This window comes from Argopecten irradians, chromosome 2, assembly GCF_041381155.1.
Source record: "Argopecten irradians isolate NY chromosome 2, Ai_NY, whole genome shotgun sequence".
Classification (NCBI taxonomy): domain Eukaryota; kingdom Metazoa; phylum Mollusca; class Bivalvia; order Pectinida; family Pectinidae; genus Argopecten; species Argopecten irradians.
The window spans coordinates 48,393,383-48,414,215 of NC_091135.1; positions in this window are offsets into that span (position 1 = coordinate 48,393,383).

Genomic DNA, 20,833 nt, shown 5'->3' on the forward strand with positions numbered 1-20,833 from the left:
TGTCAATAATTTAACATTTACAATCGAATACTACTGCCGTAAAACAGCACTTTTAGACACAAGTACCTTGTCAAAAATTTCAAAAGTTCAATTTTGTACCAAACCTGTAAGAACCCACGCATTACTTTTGAAATTGTCTCTATCGAGGACGGTGACAGGGTTAAATAAATCGGCTATTAGACAATTCGCTTTAAGGTCAAGAGAAAGGTTAACTATGTTATGACCTCAACAATGAAAGTTTTCAAATAGTTTTTGTTTGATTTCATCTTTAATAGTTTTTTTTTATCTTTTTCAGTCCATCGTATTCATTTACACTGCCTCGGAGTTCTAAAACGGGATGTTTTAAACGCTTAATATGTTAGTTCTCATCATTATTTATAAGGTTTAAGGTATAAGGTATATGATGCATGTGTTTATCATCATGCCAAGAAAGAGATCCATTCCTTATTAACGGTGTTTTATAAAGAAATACGAGTGTAAATCATCAGCAGATAAAGGCAAATTTCACGGAACTTATAACAATCCACGAGTATCAACTATTGTTATTTCGAACTCCAAAGGACGAAAGACAAAACAATCAATGGCAGAGGTTTTGTATTGATAATCACAGTAAAATATGAAATACGATTGGGTTGATGGTAGCTTAATGCCATACAAAAAAAAATTGTTTTCGGTAGCCCGACCGACCCTATAAAATCAGTTGGAAAACGACGGATAGCGTTTTAGTCAAATCACAAACCATCCTGGGCATTTAACGCAACTGGATAACCAACAACAATGTATTCATAACCTATTGTGTAAGTCAATAGATGCGGGGTGATTAAGAAATCGGATATTAAGTCAATATTGACGATGGATGATACCGGGTAAACAGTCCATTGATATTATACTATGTATCAATAGGTAATAGGCAAGTAATTCACATAAAGGTTATACTATTTGGTTGGGAATTCAAATTATTTACGATTGTTTGTAATTATCTAAATAAGAGATATGAACTAACCTTCATCATTCGTACAAAACATGCGTGGAATGTGTTGTACGTCATCATTCAGGAATTATATTTCATGATAACGTATATTTGTAATTGGTAAATTAGTTTTTCTTAGTATGCATTGTAATTAATGATCTATTGCATTGACTTGGCCAGGGGACTGAAGTCAGAGCTTTTCTAAAAAGGACAAGCGTTTAACTGAAGATCAAAAGCCAAGCGCTGTCAAAGGAGGCGTTAGGAAGAAGTCAGCTAGCTAGAAGAGAAACCATAATATCCTAAATTTAGTCGCCTTTTACGATCAATAGGGACAGCACGTACAATCCTAAGATAACGCTATAAAAAAGGCAAGCGTTCCATTATTACAAGGAGATACTGGAACGACTGGTTTGATCGTTGTCCGGGTAGGGCGTTAGAATTGTACCTGCTGCGAGATCGTAAAAGGCGACTAAGTTTAGAATCTAATCTTTTCTCTCTTCCTGGGTAACTTTCTTCTTCCTAACGTCTATCGTGACATCGCGTCACTTTAGAGAGGTAGACTCTGGGTTCTGTCTCCTGGCCGAGACACACCAAAGTCTAAGTCAAAGTGGTAGTTTTTGCTCCTGCCTAGCGCTCAGCATACTGGGAGTGGGACGACTGGTTCGCCCGTTGTCAGTATAATGTGACCGGGTAGAGTGTATTGCTTGGTGTGTTCGGCGGCATTCTTCAGTAATATATATTAGACTATACAAGTCTTTTTACAAGTGAAATAAAAGAAGACACAACACGATTATACTGCAGCCCCCCCCAACACATACGCGCACTTCATACACACAAAACACCGCATACATGGGATACCAGCCTTACATGACTCTGGCTGTTAATCTGTGCTCAGGATGTTTAGTTACATTGTGTCTGAAATCTGTCACGAAATTCCGACTGTTTATGCAGCTCTTGTTAATCTTAGCCCGAGTTAATAAAAGTTTCTAGAGAGGATATTGCAAGTGAAAATGTTGAGTAAATACACTTGTTCACAGTGATGTACATTTTTACCTAGAATAGTCGGTCATGGTATTTATGTCTTTCAAATTTAAATGAACATTCAATATTCCGTCTTTGCATATTACATAGTTAGCTCCCGTGCGGGTAGGTATAGATTGTTACGTCATTATTTTGTGAGCGCAATTCACGTCGTTTTCTCCGAAACGTATGACGTTACACTCGCAAACACATGACGTCACAATCAATACCTACCCGCAAGTGCAGATAACTCTGTAATATGCAAATTCGGAATAATCGAACCTCATTAACTTGAGCTAAAGACACCCAATAATTTAAGTATACAATATGTATTGTAATAATAAAATTATAATTATATTATATAAACTGATTTTTCAAAGTACACTAAATGTATTGCCATGGATATGAACTTCAAATTATTAAGGTTTGGCTATACATTGTATTTCAGTTCCACTTGTTTCATAGACAACTAAATAGCACATATTTCAGTTTGATAAGTTTTAATGAAAAATTCTATAAAAATTGGACATTCACTTTCCTTAAATATTTAACAAAATGTCTTGCCATTCCAGTAATTTCTAGATCTTTATAGTCATATATGAAAACACCCTTTCACACATTATTTGAATGATTTTGAGAGAAAAGATACATGTACAGTATTTTGAATACTTGTGTTGTAAGAATCAAAGGTTACAAGATTGAAAATTAAATACCAGTATTTACAGTGAAAACTCTAATGAATTATCTTAAGGATCTTTTTTGTCTTTTGATATTAAGGATGTACTCTTCTGATAAATACACAAGTCGGTACCAATCAATCAAGCAGATTGATGTGGACAGTCAAAACCATTCTGAAGTTATTTACTAAAATACACACACAGCATTTGGGATTTATATAGGTATATATCATATTATTGAAACATACATTACCCTGGCTGTTAATATGACGTAAATTAATCAATCAAACAAACAAACCATTGTCAGACATAGATTATTCTTTGGTGGGCGCCAAGATCCCTCTTGGATCTCTTCTTTAGTATATCTCAGACAAAGATAACCTAGTGAACTCGTACTCATCCACATTACGCGAAAGAAATATCTGGAAGTAGAATATTTAGTCTTCCTATCTCTTGATCAAAGAACACTTCTACCACCTTATATTCTTGTTGAGCCAAACAAGCAAGTGGCATCTATTTAAATGGCAAGTGTGCAATTGTACTTAAAGGTAATAATCCTTGGCCGCCTGGGTCTTAGATAGTTCTTGCTTAATAAACAAACACTACATAATATTTCTCCAATTTGTAATATGCTTCTAGGGAGTCGAAATCTGACAGTGGACATTTCACTTCAAGACAAATATATTCATTTTTGATATTCAAAATACCATCTGGTGAAACAGAAAACCAAGGATTCCTGTTTCAGTAAGGTTAATTCCTAAACCTCACCTCACAACATGAATTTGACCTTAATTTTGGCACTGCAGGTAGGGCGTTAGAATTGTACCTGCTGCCCCTATTGCATGATCGTAAAAGGCGACTGAATTTATCATCTTATATTTTTTCTTCTTCCTTTCTGGCTTTATCTTTCCTAATGCTTACCTTGGCACCGCCTCACTTTTGGCTTTGAGTTGAGCGTTCGCATTCTGTCCCCTGGCCGAGACACACCAAAGTCTATAAAAGTGGTAGTTTCTGCTCCTGCTTAGCGTCTAACATACAGGGAGTGGGACAATATTTCAATATCTTTTTTTTTTTTTTTTTCTGGTTTTTTTTTTCTCTTTAATATTTTGATTTTGTTTACATACTTATTGTAAATGTCATTACATTTTGCAAAATAACATTGAGAATTTGAATGGTTCTCATGAGGTATAACATCACTTTGTTTCATTAGGTGCTGGATTAAAACCAACAAACATATGTATTTTTGCATTTTGAAGAAGGAATAGCTCTTTCACGTCAGAAGTTTCTACATACTCTTTGAATTCTTGCGACATAAACATTTGAAAATCTGATCGACTCTCAGCTTTAATCTTCCCAAATTCAACTCTTCCACACTCCGTCTCGTCGTTGTTTCGTTTTTGAAGTCCTAATTATTCCTTCATCCTGGCTCTAAGTTGCTACTTGTTTGTTTGTTTGATTATTTTAACGTCCTATTAACAGCCATGGTCATGTAAGGATTGCCGTCCATGTATGCAGTGTGTAGCGTGAGTGAAGTTCGAGGAGACTGGGGTATGTTCGTGTTGTGTCTTCTTGTATAGTGGAACTGTTGCCCTTTTTATAGTGCTATATCACTGAAGCATGCCGCCGAAGACACCAAGACACCAAGCAACACACCCCATCCGGTCACATTATACTGACAATGGGCGAACAAGGTATGCTAGGTATACACTCCCGGTATGCTGAGCGCTAAGCAGGAGCAGAAACTACCACTTTTATAGACTTTCGTGTGTCTAGGCCAGGGAACAGAACCCAGAGCCTTCCTCACAGGGGCGAACGCTCAAATCAAGGCCAAAAGTGAGGCGATGCGATGCCAAGGGAGGCATTAGGAAGGATAAAGTCAGTTAGGAAGAAGAGAAAAGATAAGATCCTAAATTTGGTCGCCTTTTACGAGCCCTACCTGCAAGGCAAATTGCTAGTTATTCCCATATTCCATTTCAATTATTCGTCAGTTCAACTCTTTCCAGTCAAGTGCATTCTAAACGCATATTCTAACTTCCACAGTAATACCCCGACATGGCTACATGTTTTATTTAGTCAAGCCACAAACGAGAACTCTGTATTCACCCAGTCGTTTCGCCCAAACACCACCCACTTTCATTGGCTTTCTTTGATGGCCGTCAGTCTTCAGGTGTCTGAGCAAGGGGACAGAACCCAGAGCCTACCTCATAAGGGCGGGCGCTCAATAGACAGAAGGCCAAAAGCGAGGCGTTGTCTAAGGAGACATTAGGAGGAAGAAAGTTGGCGGTAGGCGTTAGAATTGTACTTGTATCATAAAAGGCGTCCAAATTTAGGATATCATATTCACTCTTCTTAACTTGATTTTGTCTGCCTAACGTCGACGGCGCCTCACTTTTGGCCTTCTTTTGAGCGCTTGCCCCAATGATGTAGGCTTTGGGTTGTGTCCCCTGGCCGAGACTCACTAAAGTGGTCGTTTCTGCTCCCGCTTAGCGCTCAGCATACCGCGAGTCGGACGATTGGTTGGCTCGTTAGTTATCATCATGTGAGAGATCGGGTTGGGCGTGTTGCTTGGTGAGTTCGTCAGCTTGCTTCAGTAATATATCACTATAAAAAGGGTAAGATGACGCAACACGAATATACCGCAAAACACGCACTACGCACTTCATTCACGAAGCGCATCGCATACATGACATGACGTCCTTACATGACCCTGGCTGCTAGTAGGACGTTAATTTGATAAAACAAGCATATATTACATCGTGATGATCATTCGAAACAGTCTCTTAAAGCTAAAAGATTTTAATCGGGAGAAGTATCTAATAGCAAAGAGTCTGATATGTCATTGATAGGGGAGAATCTGACGTGATTTGGATAAAAACACAGCTAAATACCACGATTTCGACCTTGGCAAGTGATAGTCCGCTAAACCTGCTTTTTTTTTTAAAAAATTGCTGACGTTGCGTTGGCCAAATCTGTCCTGCGATTTCACATTTTTAAGAGGTACCGCGAGCTGACTATATATTAGGCAAAAAAAAAAATTTAAAAAGCCTTATAATATAGGCAGGTTTAGCGGACTAGGCAAGTGAGACATTGTGATGATCAAAAGAACATACCACATGTATACGAGGCATGAAGCTCGTGAAGCATATTGTCCGTACAGTGATCTGTCATTATTTACTTAGAAGTGTGTAAATAAACGTCTCATAAGTTTACATAAATCATTATTATTTGCTAATGGTTATCTCAGGGCATAATTCAGATGATTTACCTGCTGTGACCACGATAGCACAGATATGATACACATTGATATGCTTCAGATAAGACAGGAAGATAGATCGAATACTTGACACTTGAAGCTTAGTGGGGGGTATGTTAAGTTGTCAGTTTAGTGTTATCATTGATTTCTTGTGTATTCTTGTTGATTTGCTTGTTGACGACTTTTTGACGTACATCTGACCGTGAAATAAACTCTTAAAACTACGTCACTGACACAAAATGTTAAAGTCCATAACCAGTGTTGATAAAGGATATGAAGAAGTCGGAGATTACATAACCGAGATATCCAGCAAGCATTACAAACAAACACTGGGTAACTGTGTTAGCAGCTAACTAAAACACAATGCTCCGTGGATTGTGATTAATTTTGCAGAATCATGTTAGAATAGTATAAAATATGCAGAATTAAGCATTTTATGGGTATATTTTGTAAAATAAAATACACACTGCAGTTATAATAATAAATTTTTTACACTTGTCTGCCCTGCAAGCAGGATGCTAGAATTGTACTTGGTTATTGCTCCTAACTTCCTTTCTAACGTCTCGCTTGACACCACCTTACTGTTGGCGTTTGGTGGAACGCTCGCCCCTGTGAGAAAGGATGTGGGTTTCTAGGGCGAGACCCACCAAAGTCTATAAAAATAGTATTACTGCTCCTGCTTAGCGCTCAGCATAACGAGAGTGGAACGACTGCTTCATCTGTTGTCAGTAATGTGACAGGATCTGTGTGTCTTTGGCTGCATGCTTCAGTGTTAGTGAAGGAAGCTCTGGATTTTAAAAAAGTCTTTAAAATTGGTAGTTTTTGCTCCTACTAAGGGTTCAGCAATAAAGGAGTGGGACGACTGGTTTCCCCGTTGTCAGTATAATGTGACCGACTGGAGTGTGGAGTTGTTTAATGTCTTCGGCGGCATTTTTCAGAGGGATAGCACCATAAAAAGGGCAACAGTTCCTCTGTTACAAGAAAACACAACAGGAATACATCGCATTCTTCCAAAACACACACCACACACTTCATACACGTTACACACAGCATATTTGTGACCCGTTATTTAATGACACTAGCTGTGAATAATGAATTTAATTCAAACAAACAAACATTGTAAAATACATTTAATGTTATTAATGCCATCCAAAAATAAAAATATTTCGTAATGCGTGTTTCAATTGAGTGCGTTTCTATTCTTGGCAAAACATTCTTTTGAAGAATTATAGATTAAGTATTTTGGCATTCACAATGTCATGGATAAAACCGATTGTAACACGATTGAATTCTTTATCTGTTACATGTTTATGTTAACACAATCCTTCGTGGTGCATTTAAATTTTGAAGAACTCTTGAACCAGTATTTAGTGACAGTAAATCTCCAATTGTGTAGCATGTGCCTATAGAATTAGCAATGTAATATGATCATACATGAAGTTCAATCATGTATAAACTGTCCTTGTCATTACAGTATTATGAAGCAAATCACCTAGGATCTCTTGTGACAAGAACTAGTTTAACACATCAGGACCCAACTCGTCCAATGGTCTCGGGTTTCTGCGTTTTCTATTCTTGTCGACATTTGGATTTGAGTATTTTTTGTTTTCTGCATCTCTGTTGTGTTCTTTTCTCAACCTCCCAATATAAGATAATTGAAATCCAAAGGGTAACTTCCTCGCATTATTCCAGCCACGTGGCCATGGACGAATCGGTGGATTCTCTAAATGATCTATTATTAGCAGGATAATGTCCCGTCTTAGCGACTTCAAGAAGTGCGTAATAGATCGAATTTCGCATCATTTGTATAGAAGGTCACATCATCCGGGACATCCTGGTATCTGGCAGGTTGTCAGCATCCATCAATGTCTTTTCCACCACACGTATTTTGACTTTCGGCTTGTTTCAGTGATATCGCACTATAAAAAGGCCAACAATGTCACTATGCAAGAATACACACAACACGAATATACAAGTGCACGTTGCATACATGGGAGACTGCCTCTTAATAGGACGTTAATTAATCAAACAATCATAATTCGACTAGTGTTTCAAAATTAATCACAGAAAAGCCGAGGATTTCTTTAATCTTAAAGTTAAATCCCACCCTATCACAGTAAGTAATCATATTTTTTATAACCTTTAATAAAAGCACAGCCATCTAACTAGTGTTTCAAAATTAATCACAGAAAAGCCGAGGATTTCTTTAATCTTAAAGTTAAATCCCACCCTATCACAGTAAGTAATCATATTTTTTATAACCTTTAATAAAAGCACAGCCATCTAAACTACTTCATTTTGCATTTTACTTTTCTAAATGGATATTAAATAAATAATACAGAAAAAATGATTTTTCACAGATAATGTATAAAGTTAATTGAAATCACTCGCATAAATCCAGCCATGTGTCCATGGAGGACTCCTGGTAGATATTCTCTATATGATCTTTTATTCCAGCAGGATTATGTCCCATCTTAGCGACTTCCGGAAGTGCCCGGAAGTGCCGGAATTTCGCATCATCCAGAACATCCTGGTGTTTAGCAGGACTAGAAAATTGTACCAGTTAAAAATGCCGACCAGTGCCCACATTAACTGACCGTGGAGTCATGCCCGACACTTCCCAGGCCAGCATCTGCGGTAAACTGTAACTTCCCTGCTTGAGCCCAACGCACTGACACCAAATTATCGTTGCCGTCCTCGACGTTAGACCAATTTCTCAATGCAGGGTGGGGGGAGGGCATAGAAATATAATTATCTGCACTTCTGGTGAGGGTAAGATTTCTGTCTTACCCAGGACAAGACAGTCACGCCTACAACATATTCGCGTGAAAAGTTGTAAAACGTAATATGCAACTAAAAATGAATATGTGCAGTCCAAATGCGCGTGCTGAAATTTGACAAAAGTAAACAGAAATCATAAAGATGATTTATTGATTATTCTTTGTTTTTGTTAAATCACGTATTTGTAGTTTTGAGACTTTTGGAGGAAATTACAGGGACAGAAAAAGATAATTCGCTACTTAGAGAGAAGGATAGGGAAAGCCCGGGTTAAACAGTCGTGGATCTCCTCCCGGGTAGAGATGTCTCTGTCCTACCTTCAAGGAAGGGATAGATCCTATTAATCCTCTGCGAAGAAGTCGGAAGGCCTTGTCCTTCACATCACTGGAGTCAGTCACTGTCTCGGGCTCTATCTGTGAAGTTGATGGTGACGACAAAACGACAGGTCTCTGATCCTCCTCATGCCGGACAGATATGGGGGTCCAAACAGTGGTTACTCCAGACAAATAAATACTGGCGAGAGAATGTCAAGGCTGCCTCCGTGCAGGACTCCGGCATATTTGTATTGTGACGAGGTGGCATAGAAGACGTGTGTATGAGGGTGATAAACTGTTTCTGGTTTGTGTCTTCAGAAATTAATATATACTCTTCCGATGTGCGATGACAAATGGCTTGATCTGCTCTTAGCATAAGTGTATGTGGGCACGACTTTGGTCCATGAGCATCCCGTACTTGTTGTACCAACCGTGAAGGAAGGGCGTTAGGATTGTGCCTGCGGCCCCCTATTGCATGATCGTAACTTTAGGATGTTTTCTTTTCTTTCTTCCTAATTAGCGTCTCCCATGACACTACCTCACTTTTGGCCTTCGGATGAGTGCTCGCCCGTGAGGTAGGCTCTAGGTATTGTCCTCTGGCCTAGACACACAAAGGACTTTAGAAGTGATAATTTCTGCTACTGCCTAGCGCTCATGCTTCAGTGATATAGCACTATAAAAAGGGCAAAAGTTCACGAATATTCCAAAAACACACGCTCACACTACATTCACGAAACATACCACATACATGGAAGGTCGACCTTACATGACTCTGGGTCTTAAATAGGACGACAAACAGTGATGAACCGTGTAGTTGCAACGCTTACCTCACTTTTCCATCATTATTTTGATGGAAGACTTATAAGAACTGCTAGGTCCATCTTCCTTAAAAACAATCTCTATTTACTATTCTAACGCCCTATTTGCAGGACCTTTTTTTCTAAGGTTGGTAATGAGTAACGATATCGATGACGATACAGTTTAATTATAATAAACTCTCTACTCTCCACGATTTCATATACAGAGTCGTTCTAAAGGGTACGCAAGGATACTATATACCAGCAGTTAATGTGCCCATTTTTGTGTTATTAGATGAATTGACCTCACAATGACCCCAGTATATAAAGTCACAAAGGATTACTGACATCAAATAAGTGTTTCAAGAATTTTTATCATTCCTTGCTGTTGTGTCAATATCAATTGGACGGGACAGTAAATAAGTACTGTTTGTAGTTAAAAATTCAGATAAGCTGATTCTAAACCAAACAAAACGGACCTGGTTTTGGAAATCATTAGTGATGGGGGCGTTATTTTACCTGTTTGTTTTACAATTACCGGATTTCTGACCTACCTGTCCTGAAACTCGGTCAGATACCGTCAACAAAACACGGGGATTTCATTCATAACTTTCTTTGATCAGTCATTTACTATTTTAAGGAAGATATGAATCTACTATCTTAATACTTGGTAACGATCCGAGTACCTGCTGTATCTGCTGCCCGATAGTATGATCGTAGAAGGCGATATTATCTTTTCTTCTTCTTAACGTCTCTATTGACACTGCCTCATGCACTTTTGGCACTTTGTTGAGCGCTTGTCCTAGTGAGAAAGGTTTTGGGTGCTTTGTGCCCTGGCCGAGACACACCAAATTGACCAAAGTCCTGCTTAGCAATCAGCTTAAATGGAGTGGGATGACTGGTTCGCCGGTTGTCAATATAATGTGACCAGGTCCGGTGTGTTGCCTGGTGTCTTCGGCGGCATACTTAAATGATATAGCACTATAAAAAGGGCAATAGTTCCACTATACAAGAAGACACTACACAAACTGTTTATACACACAACACGCCGCATATATTGGAGCACGGACTATTAAAAGGACATTAATTAATCAAACAACAAAAAGAAAGATTTATAATTATTTAGCCTGATTTCTGGTACATCCTTGGCAGGTTATTTGGGTAACGGAGTTTGAATTGCATCTGCTGCCAGTATTGCATGATTCGTACACTGCGAGTAATACTGTCTCTTATGAACTGACCTTTCCTAACGTCTCTCTTGACACCGCCTCACTCTCAACCCTGTAACACTTCAGTAATATAGCACTAAAAAAAGAACAAGAACAAAAGTTCCACTATACAAAAGACACAACACGAAAATACCGAAGTCTCCAAGGACACACACCACGCCGCATACATGGGAGGCTACCCTATCATGACCCTGACGATTTTTCTCGGTGTGTTTCTAAACGTATTCAAATTTAGATTTTTAGGGTTGTAAATAATCTATAGTACATAAACTTTCATTCGATTTATAGAATAATTTACAATAAAAAAACAAACATTATAATGAACATATTATCTTGTATTTTCTTATACAATTGAAGATATTGGTGATAATTTTGGTATGTGTTATTAAAACCACGATGATATGTCGCCATCAAGTATAGAATTTCGTATGTCTCGGCCAGGGGACACTACCCAGAGCCCAGTGAGGTTGTATCAAGGGAGACGTTAGGAAGAAAAGTTATTTAGCAAGAAAAGAAAAGATGATATCCTAAATTGAGTCGATTGAATGTTTAACGAGTGTTACATGACTGAGATTCGCTTCTGCCCAGTATCTTAGATTATAAAATTATTGAACTAACTTGATTACAAACATGGTTGTAATAACAAATATGTTGAAGGGTTATTCCTATTCTTATTAGAATAACGTCCTACGTATTTTAGAACGAGCATGCCATTATATTAAACAAAATAACAACAGTATTCTTAGTACAATTTAGTGAAAAGATTTGTAATATGTTTTCTTTATTTCCTAATTCTGACAATTTCAATACACGCCTTTCTTAGTGTGTACAGTTAACTATGAAGGGGATTAAATCAATTATCAAATCAATGATGAAAGATAATTAAAATGTGAAAAATAATTGGATCACGTTTTCAAATGTGATTAAGACAAACCCAGTCTTCTATGATCGCACGGGTTGTCTTTCTTGATTTAATTGATAGAATAGTCGCACGAGTTGTCTTTCTTAATTTGATGATTTGATCTATAAAAGATTATAGTGTGGTACACAGGGACCTGGCACGATTTTTTGAAACTAACAGTATACATGTGTATAATATAGTATCAAGGGTATGAACTCGGCGGTCTAGAAAAACTGACCTATTTTTTTAAAACCGTGATTATTTTAATAAATGGATTCTATACAACATTGACGAATCTTACCTTAAGGAGAAATATTTTATATTTCCATTGAGTGCTTGATGAATAAAATTGGCCAAGTATTGACGAAGTTATGGCTTGATGAATCAGGAAATTTACGAAAAAATTGCTAGGTAGACATTTCCCTGTCCGGTCGAAATGTCGTCTCGGCTATAGGGTATGGGTACCTCAAAAACCAAGCCAAAATCACAAAATCTACGCTTGTGGTGGTAAACAGTACCCATAACTGTATTCATCCACAATCTCCTTTGGAGATGTCATGACCCGTACTTTGTAAAAACTCCATTTAAACATCGTGTAGCTCTGTTACTTTAACCGTCACCGCCATGTTCATTTGTTTTTCGGAACGCTTCTCGAGTTTACCCACAAGCACAACACTACATAATTTGCATAATGTAGTCACGATATGTAAAGTCGAGGAGCGTTCCGAGAGAAAAATGAACATGGCGGTGACGGTTAAAGTAAGTGAGCTACACGATGTTTAAATGGAGTTTCTACAAAGTACGGGTCATGACACCTCCAAAGGAGATTGTGGATGAACACAGTTATGGGTACTGTTTACCACCACAAGCATAGATTTTGTGATTTTGGCTTGGTTTTTGAGGTACCCATTAGAGCCGAGACGACATTTCGACCGGACAGGGAAATGTCTACCTAGTATATTTGACGTAAATTTTCCTATTCATCAAGCCATAACTTCGTCAATAGGAGATTTCAGAAAAGATGGCGTGACGTCACAGAAAGTTTACATCCGGGTCATCAAAGGTACAAACACAGTATGGCGACTGATAAAAACAATAACAGATACGTACATCCCTGCTTCATAATCGATACTTTGTCAAAAGTTTACGCTTTCATACTTGCAAATTCTGATTTTGAAATGGTTTCTTATTGTTTCACAGGTTACGGATGTTAACATTTTTATATTTTCATTTGTTTATTGCTAAATTTTAGTGTCGAAGCCACCTATCGAAGCGCTGCCGGGCCATCACACGTAGGCCTACCCGATTTTGTTCATACGTATAAATTCAGGTTGTGAAAAGGTGTTTATGAAAAGATGATCTATTTCAATGTATAATGTTTCTGTTATACATGAAAAACTGTTCACAATACGATATGATATAAACAAAACGTGAACCACCTGACCAGACCACGGCCGCTCGTGTATGGCTTCGTCGCTGGTAGATCACCGCAGGCCACAGCATTGTTGGGGAAATAAATCATATTTATAAATACCAACACTTTTATCTCAAAAAGTACTTGTTTAAGATATATGTACGTTATTTAATATGTACATGTTGTTTTAATGGAATACTCTTGTATCATAACAAAATTACAAATAGTAATTAAACTACTGTTTTACACGTACACGTATGGCTGCCGATCTCGTAAAATAATATGGTGAAATCGTTCAGTTTTCATGCTGCTTGTCGCGATTATTAAAAGAATCAAACTACGACCTAGCTGTCATAACTGAACACCAGTTATCGCAGAAGTCATTAGCCTTCTTAGACTCTATAGACTCTAACTACTACGCGATTCATGCACGCAATGCATACCCGTCAAATACTAATACCGGTGTCGCATTTATTGTAAAGAAATCACTTCAATATAGTATTTCTCAAGTAGAAGAAGTTGTCAACAACCGTATTGCTGCCGTCAAAATCACAACAGCGTCTGAACAGTCCATATATGTTTTTGGAGTCTATATGCAAAGTGATAATGACGTCAATGGATATAAAGACACTATGCAGTATCTATCTGACCTACTTGCCTTCTACGCACTCAGAGGCAAAATTGTAGTAGCTGGTGACTTTAATGCGCGCATCCTAGAAGACCCGCGGTATTACGTACCTAAACAGAAGGCCAAGGCATTGAACGACGTCATAAACGATTTGAACATTTGTGTAGTAAACAAAATGGCGAGATGTGAAGGAGCAAAAATATACATTTAGACCATGTCAAACTACATTAGATTACATCCTTATTGATGAAACCACGATTAGCAACATATCTCGATGTAATATTATAGATAATGCCGATATTGAGGTTGCCTCAGACCACCTTCCAATCACCTGTGTTTTCGATTTCACCGTCCCATCTGACAAAAGTCGGCGGAAAGACAACGTAGAGCATACTGCATGGAACAAAGCAACTGTTGATCATCTAATTTCATATCAGCTAGCATGTGAAAACAAACTACGTACCATACATGAATTTGACACCTCGACACAATTCGGCATTGACGCGTTATACGAGCAATTAACGTTATGCCTTACCTTAGCATCTGACGAAACAATACCCAAACGGCGTTTCAAGGAATACCTAAAACCATACTGGACATCGGAGCTGGAAACAGCACATAACATGGCTCTGAATTATAGACAGATTTGGATTAACGAGAACAGACCTCGCGGTTTACATCATGCATCATACAGAGCTTACAAGAAAGCGAAGAATGCATTTCGAAACCTTCATAAATTAGCTCATGATAAGTACTTGGATGACGTGAATAATGAGTTAGATAAAACGGCGGATGTAGACACTCGATTATTCTGGAGAATTGTACGAAAACGGAAGAACAAAACACCGGACACATGTACTGAACTAATATTCGACGAAAAATGTGCACGTTACCGACAATGTGTTGTTGAACCTTTTGCAGACTTTTATGAAAACCTATATAAAGATGATTCGACAATGGATGACACCAATCTCTATTTGCAAAAACAAGAAGAACTTGATCGTATGTTTACTTTTGATGAGATTGAGACAACAATCAGGCAAATGAAACTTAAAAAAGCTCCAGGAGCCGATATGGTAACGAGCGAACACATTCGATTTGGAGGGAAAGCCGTTATTGAAATTATCCAAAAATTAATGAACGCTATCAGGACTACCGGATTTATTCCCAAAACGTGGAAACGAGGAATTATTATTCCGATTTATAAAGGTGGTTTTAAGAAGAAAAATGACCCGAACAATTACAGGCCTATCTCGTTGCTACCAGTGCTATATAAACTTATGGAAAGTGTGATTTTAAAAAGAATATCGCGTTGGATGGATACCATGCATATCAATTTTCCTGCTATTCAAGAACAAGGATTCCATAAAGGTCTTAGTTGCACAACCGCGTCGTTAAGTCTTCGTGAATGTATATTTGAAAATATCGAACAAAACCTCAAAGTCTATGTTGCTTTCTTAGATACATATAAGGCTTTTGACACTGTCCAACATAATGGTATATTTAACAAACTGTATAACATTGGAGTGACAAGACACTTATTTAGAATATTGTTCAACGCATACCGTGACATCTATAGTGCTGTAATCCATAATGGTGCTCAATCACGCTGGCTTAAAGTTCAAAGGTCAGTTAGACAAGGTGGGATAATTTCAACTTTCCTATACTTACTGCATATTAACGACATGCTTGTTGATCTGGAAGCTACCCACGTTGGCGCTAAAGTCAAATCCATCCCGTGTGGGAATCCGTGTTTAGCCGATGATGTCGCACTTGTTACCACAAGCCCGAAGGCACTACAAACTTTACTAGACGTTGCACAAAGATATGCTAATAAATGGAAATTCCAATATAATGCATCGAAATGTAACATACTAACATTCGGCTGTGCATGCCTAAATTATGAGTGGACAATCAACAACAATGCAATTCGTATTGCGAACAAAGAGACGCACTTAGGAATCATTCTCTCCTCTGACTTGAAAAACACCTATGCCGTTGACAACGCTTGCAAGAAAGGACGTAACATGCTACATTCTATCACTCGCATGGGAACTGACTGTATACACACTAAACCTCTTACACTTGTTAGTATTCACAAGAAAGTTATACTTTACATTTTACTTAACTAAATGTGATATCCGCAAGCTTGAAACATTCCAGCACTATGCTATTAAGCTCATTTTAAATCTGAGACGATCTACGCGATCCGACATGTGCGAAAGTATAGTTGGAGTACGCAGAATCCAGAGCGAAATCGAAAAGAGGAAATTGTACTTCTTACGTAATATTATCGAATGCACACCCACTAGTGTTCCGAAAAGCATCTTTATACGCAGACTATTCAAGTATAAAGACACACCAAAAGCAAAGCAAATGGGTTTCATCCCCGATATTGTGTCTATTTTAGCCAAGTACAGTCTATCAGACTTCATACAGTGCTATATCCAGTCCGCAAATTTTCCGTCAAAGATCCAATGGAAGCTTTTTGTAAAAGGAGCTATAGCTATAGGAGATTTCAGAAAAGATGGCGATGACGTCACACAAAGGTACATCCGGGGCGCTCAAAGGTACAACTCCTATATCTGTACACATAAACATTGAGGGAACACAGCCGCTTGCGATGTTTGTTTACATTTTATTGTAATAAATAGTACGACAATCCGAGAACTATTGCGTTATTTACATTTCGAAAAGTGTAAATAAAAATATTTTACAATAATTTACAATTTTAAACATATGGTATTCATATATATTTTACTCTGTTTATACTCCATTTTCGACCGCCACGAGAAAAACACGGTCGCCATTACGTATAAACATTGACAGATATATTGCAAATATCAATTTGAAATTACATATTAAATTCAAAGTCACCCAAAATATAATTATAAGCAATTACTGTTTTCGAAGGGTTTCTTGATAAAACACCTTACGATGTGTGATTAGTACAAAATTAAACATTTGCTTTCGTAGATTACCCCAAGCCCACGGCAGCAATTACAGTACAACCGAGAACCCGAATTTCGTCCGTTTTCAGTGTCATAAAATTCCGTATTCTGGTTAATATTTTTGTCATCAATTTTGGGATTTAGTTTATAACATACAAATGAGTCAGTTTGTTGGTTCATTATATCATATTTTTAAACAAAACTTTGAGTATTTAGGATTCTCGAAGCCGTGCGTAATGTATCCTGGTCGGCATTTACGTACAGTACTACGATCTGTAATTTATATCAATTTAAATGAAGTCTACCTAATATGTAATCAAATTATATAAAATTAATACCATTTCAATTGGAGACTTAACACAGCAGTCCATGGCATAAAAGCGGCTGAAAATGAAATATTAAAAATGAAATATGCAGCATGAAAACTGAACGATTTCACCATATATTATTTTTCGAAATCGGCAGCCATACATGTACGTGTACGTGTAACACAGTAGTTGATACAAGGGGATTCCATTAAAACAACATGTACATATTAAATAACGAAAATATATATATCTTAAACAAGTACTTTTTTAGATAAAAGTGTTGGTAATCATTCATATGATTTATTTCCCCAACAATGCTGTGGCCTGCGGTGATCTACCAGCGATGAAGCCATACACGAGCGGCCGTGGTCTGGTCAGGTGGTTCACGTTTTGTTTATTCATGTTTAACAGAAACATGATACATTGAAATAAATCATTTATTCATAAACACCTTTTTCACAACCTCAATTTATACGTATGAACAAAATCGGAAACGTGTGATGGCCCGGCAGCGCTTCGATAGGTGGCTTCGACACTAAATCTACACTTGTATATATTTAGCAATAAACATATGAAAATATAAAAATGTTAACATCCGTAACATGTGAAACAATAAGAAACCATTTCGAAATCAGAATTTGCAAGTATGAAAGTATAAACTTTTGTCAAAGTATCGATTGTGAAGCAGGGATGTACGTATCTGTTATTGTTTTTATCAGTCGCCATACTGTGTTTGTACCTTTGAGGACCCGGATGTAAACTTTCTGTGACGTCACGCCATCTTTTCTGAAATCTCCTATACATGAAGATCGGTCGCTTCATGAGAGAATGGACAACGATAGTGATTTCGTGAGATTTAAATATGTTCACTCCAAATATGATAAACCATATCACATTCTGCAAACAGCGGATATCGACAATAAAAACAGTGCTGTATATCTGCAAAATGATTACCTGTGTTCCTGGAGAACAACGCATCATATGTAATTTATGTGATAGGCCACTATACGACATTATAAGACATTTTGTAACAAGCTGTACAAGAACATTCCTACTGAGAGATACTTTTATGACGAAAGTGATTGATTATTATGGTATCCAGCCATATGTAATTATGTCTAACCTTTCTGAAGAACTTTTGCTTCAGACAGTATTCAAAGCAAAAATTCCTAATTTCGAATTTGAAGATGATGAACTGTCAGATGAATTTATAAAGGATTGCGCGTATCTCCTCCAAAAGTCAGCAGAAATCTACTTTCACGATATTGTGACATGAGCTGTATTAACTAGCATGTAAAGTAATATGCATGTAGTCGCGCGATTTTATCGCTAACAGAACTTTGATCTGAACTTTCAATGTAAATAGATCTGTTCCAATATATCTACAATGCATAACTTTTTTTTTCATTTCCCTGTACTCTCAACTTTTGAGGAATAAAGAATGATGATGATGATGATGATGATGATGTTCAGTTTTCATGCTGCAGATTTCATTTTTAATATTTCATTTTCAGCCGCTTTAATGCCATGGACTGCTATGTTAAGTCTCAAACTGAAGTGGTATTACTTTTAGATAATTGGAATACATATTAGGTAGACTTAATTTTAAATTGATATAAATTACAGATCGTAGTACTGTAAATGCCGACCAGGATACATTGTGCACAGCTTCGAGAATCCTAAATGCTCAAAGTTTTGTTTAAAAATATGATAAAAAGAACCTACAAACTGACTCATTTGTATGTTATAAACTAAATCCCAAAATTGATGACAAAAAAACAACCAGAATACGTAATTTAATGACACTGAAAATGGACGAAATTCGGGTTCTCGGCTGTACTGTAATGGCTGCCGTGGGCTTGGGGTAATTTACGAAAGCAAATGTTTAATTTTGCACTAATCACACATCGTAAAGTGTTTTATCAAGAAACACTTCGAAAACAGTAATTGCATTTAATTATATTTTGAGGGACTTCGAATTTAATTTGTAATTTCAAGTTGATATTTGCAATATATCTGTCAATGTTTATATATACTTAATGGCGACCGTGTTTTCTCGTAGCGGTCGAAAATGGAGTATAAACAGAGTAAAATATATGAATACTATATGTTTAAATTTGTATATTATTGTAAAATATTTTTATTTAAATAACGCAATAGTTCTCGGATTGGCGTACTATTTATTACAATAAAATGTAAACAAACATCGCAAGCGGCTGTGTTCACACAATGGAAATATCCGGTCACGTGACTTAGGTAAACAATAACAATTCACGGAGGTCCAGTAAAGTGAAAATACCGCGGTTATCCGAAGAGACCAAAGTTACCCAAAGACGGATAGTCTATTTAAGACTTCCTGAGGGTAGTCATTACAAAAAACATCAATCAGTGGGTAGAGAGGCGATGTAATCAACTGAAATACGAACCATGTCAACACAGTCTTCAAAGAACAATGGCGGCGTCCTTAGCAACGCACAGAAAAAATCCCGTGGAAGGCCTCCCGGCTCCAAAAATGTGTTGAAAACATCCCAAAGAGAGATGTCAACTGGCTCAAACTTCATAACAAACTATGATTTACTGAATAACAGTGATGAAGAGGATTTGGGATGGAAATGCATTGATTGCGATAATGTATTTTCCGATCCAGAGGACAAAATGTTAGAATGTGAACGCTGTACATCGCGTCATTGTATACGATGTCTAGGGAAATCGGAAGATGAATATAGAATCCTCCAAGATTCTGATTACATGTGGTTCTGCATGTCTTGCAGAGAGAATGTACAGAAAAACATAGCAACAGATCTGAAGATCGAGGAACGTTGCCAGGCTATTATGGAAAAATATGAGAAAAGAATAACAGCTATGGAGGATCTGATCAAAACCAAATGTTCGCAGTCCGAGGTGCGAAATATCTTCAAAGAAATGAGAGCGTCAGAGCAGGAAAACAATATTGAATGGCCTAAAATTACTGACATCCCTCAATCCCGATCACCACCACAGGATATCAAGAATGTTTTCTCTGAGATAAACGAAAGAAAAGCTAGAGAGAGCAATATAGTGGTATACGGTGTTCCAGAAACTGAATCTACGGACAGTAAAGGAAGGAAGGAACACGACACAGGTATTGTCTATAAAATCCTCAATAAGTGTGAAGTACATGATCTTGAAGGAAAGGTTACCAGATGTTCCAGAATTGGACAATATCATCAGAATAACAAGGAAACAAATAGGAAAAATAGACCTATGCTTGTGTCGTTGAACAATCTTGAAACAAAAAAGAGTATTTTCAGGAACATCAAAAACTTAGGCCACGACCAGGAACTAAAAGATATAAGAATAAGCAACGATCTCACTAGGGCAGAAAGGGAACAAGAAAAACAGTTATGGGAACTGGCTAAGGAAAAAAGACAACAAAATTCCTCGGGGGAATATACCTTCAAAGTCCGAGGACCTCCCTGGGCCAGATCAGTGAAAAAAGTGAGGAAAGCAGGTTTTTAAATGGAAACTTCAACCATGAAGATAAAGACAGAAAGCAGAGGCTTGTCGAACACCTAAATTGTATGTATACTAATGCGGATCAACTAAAAAACAAA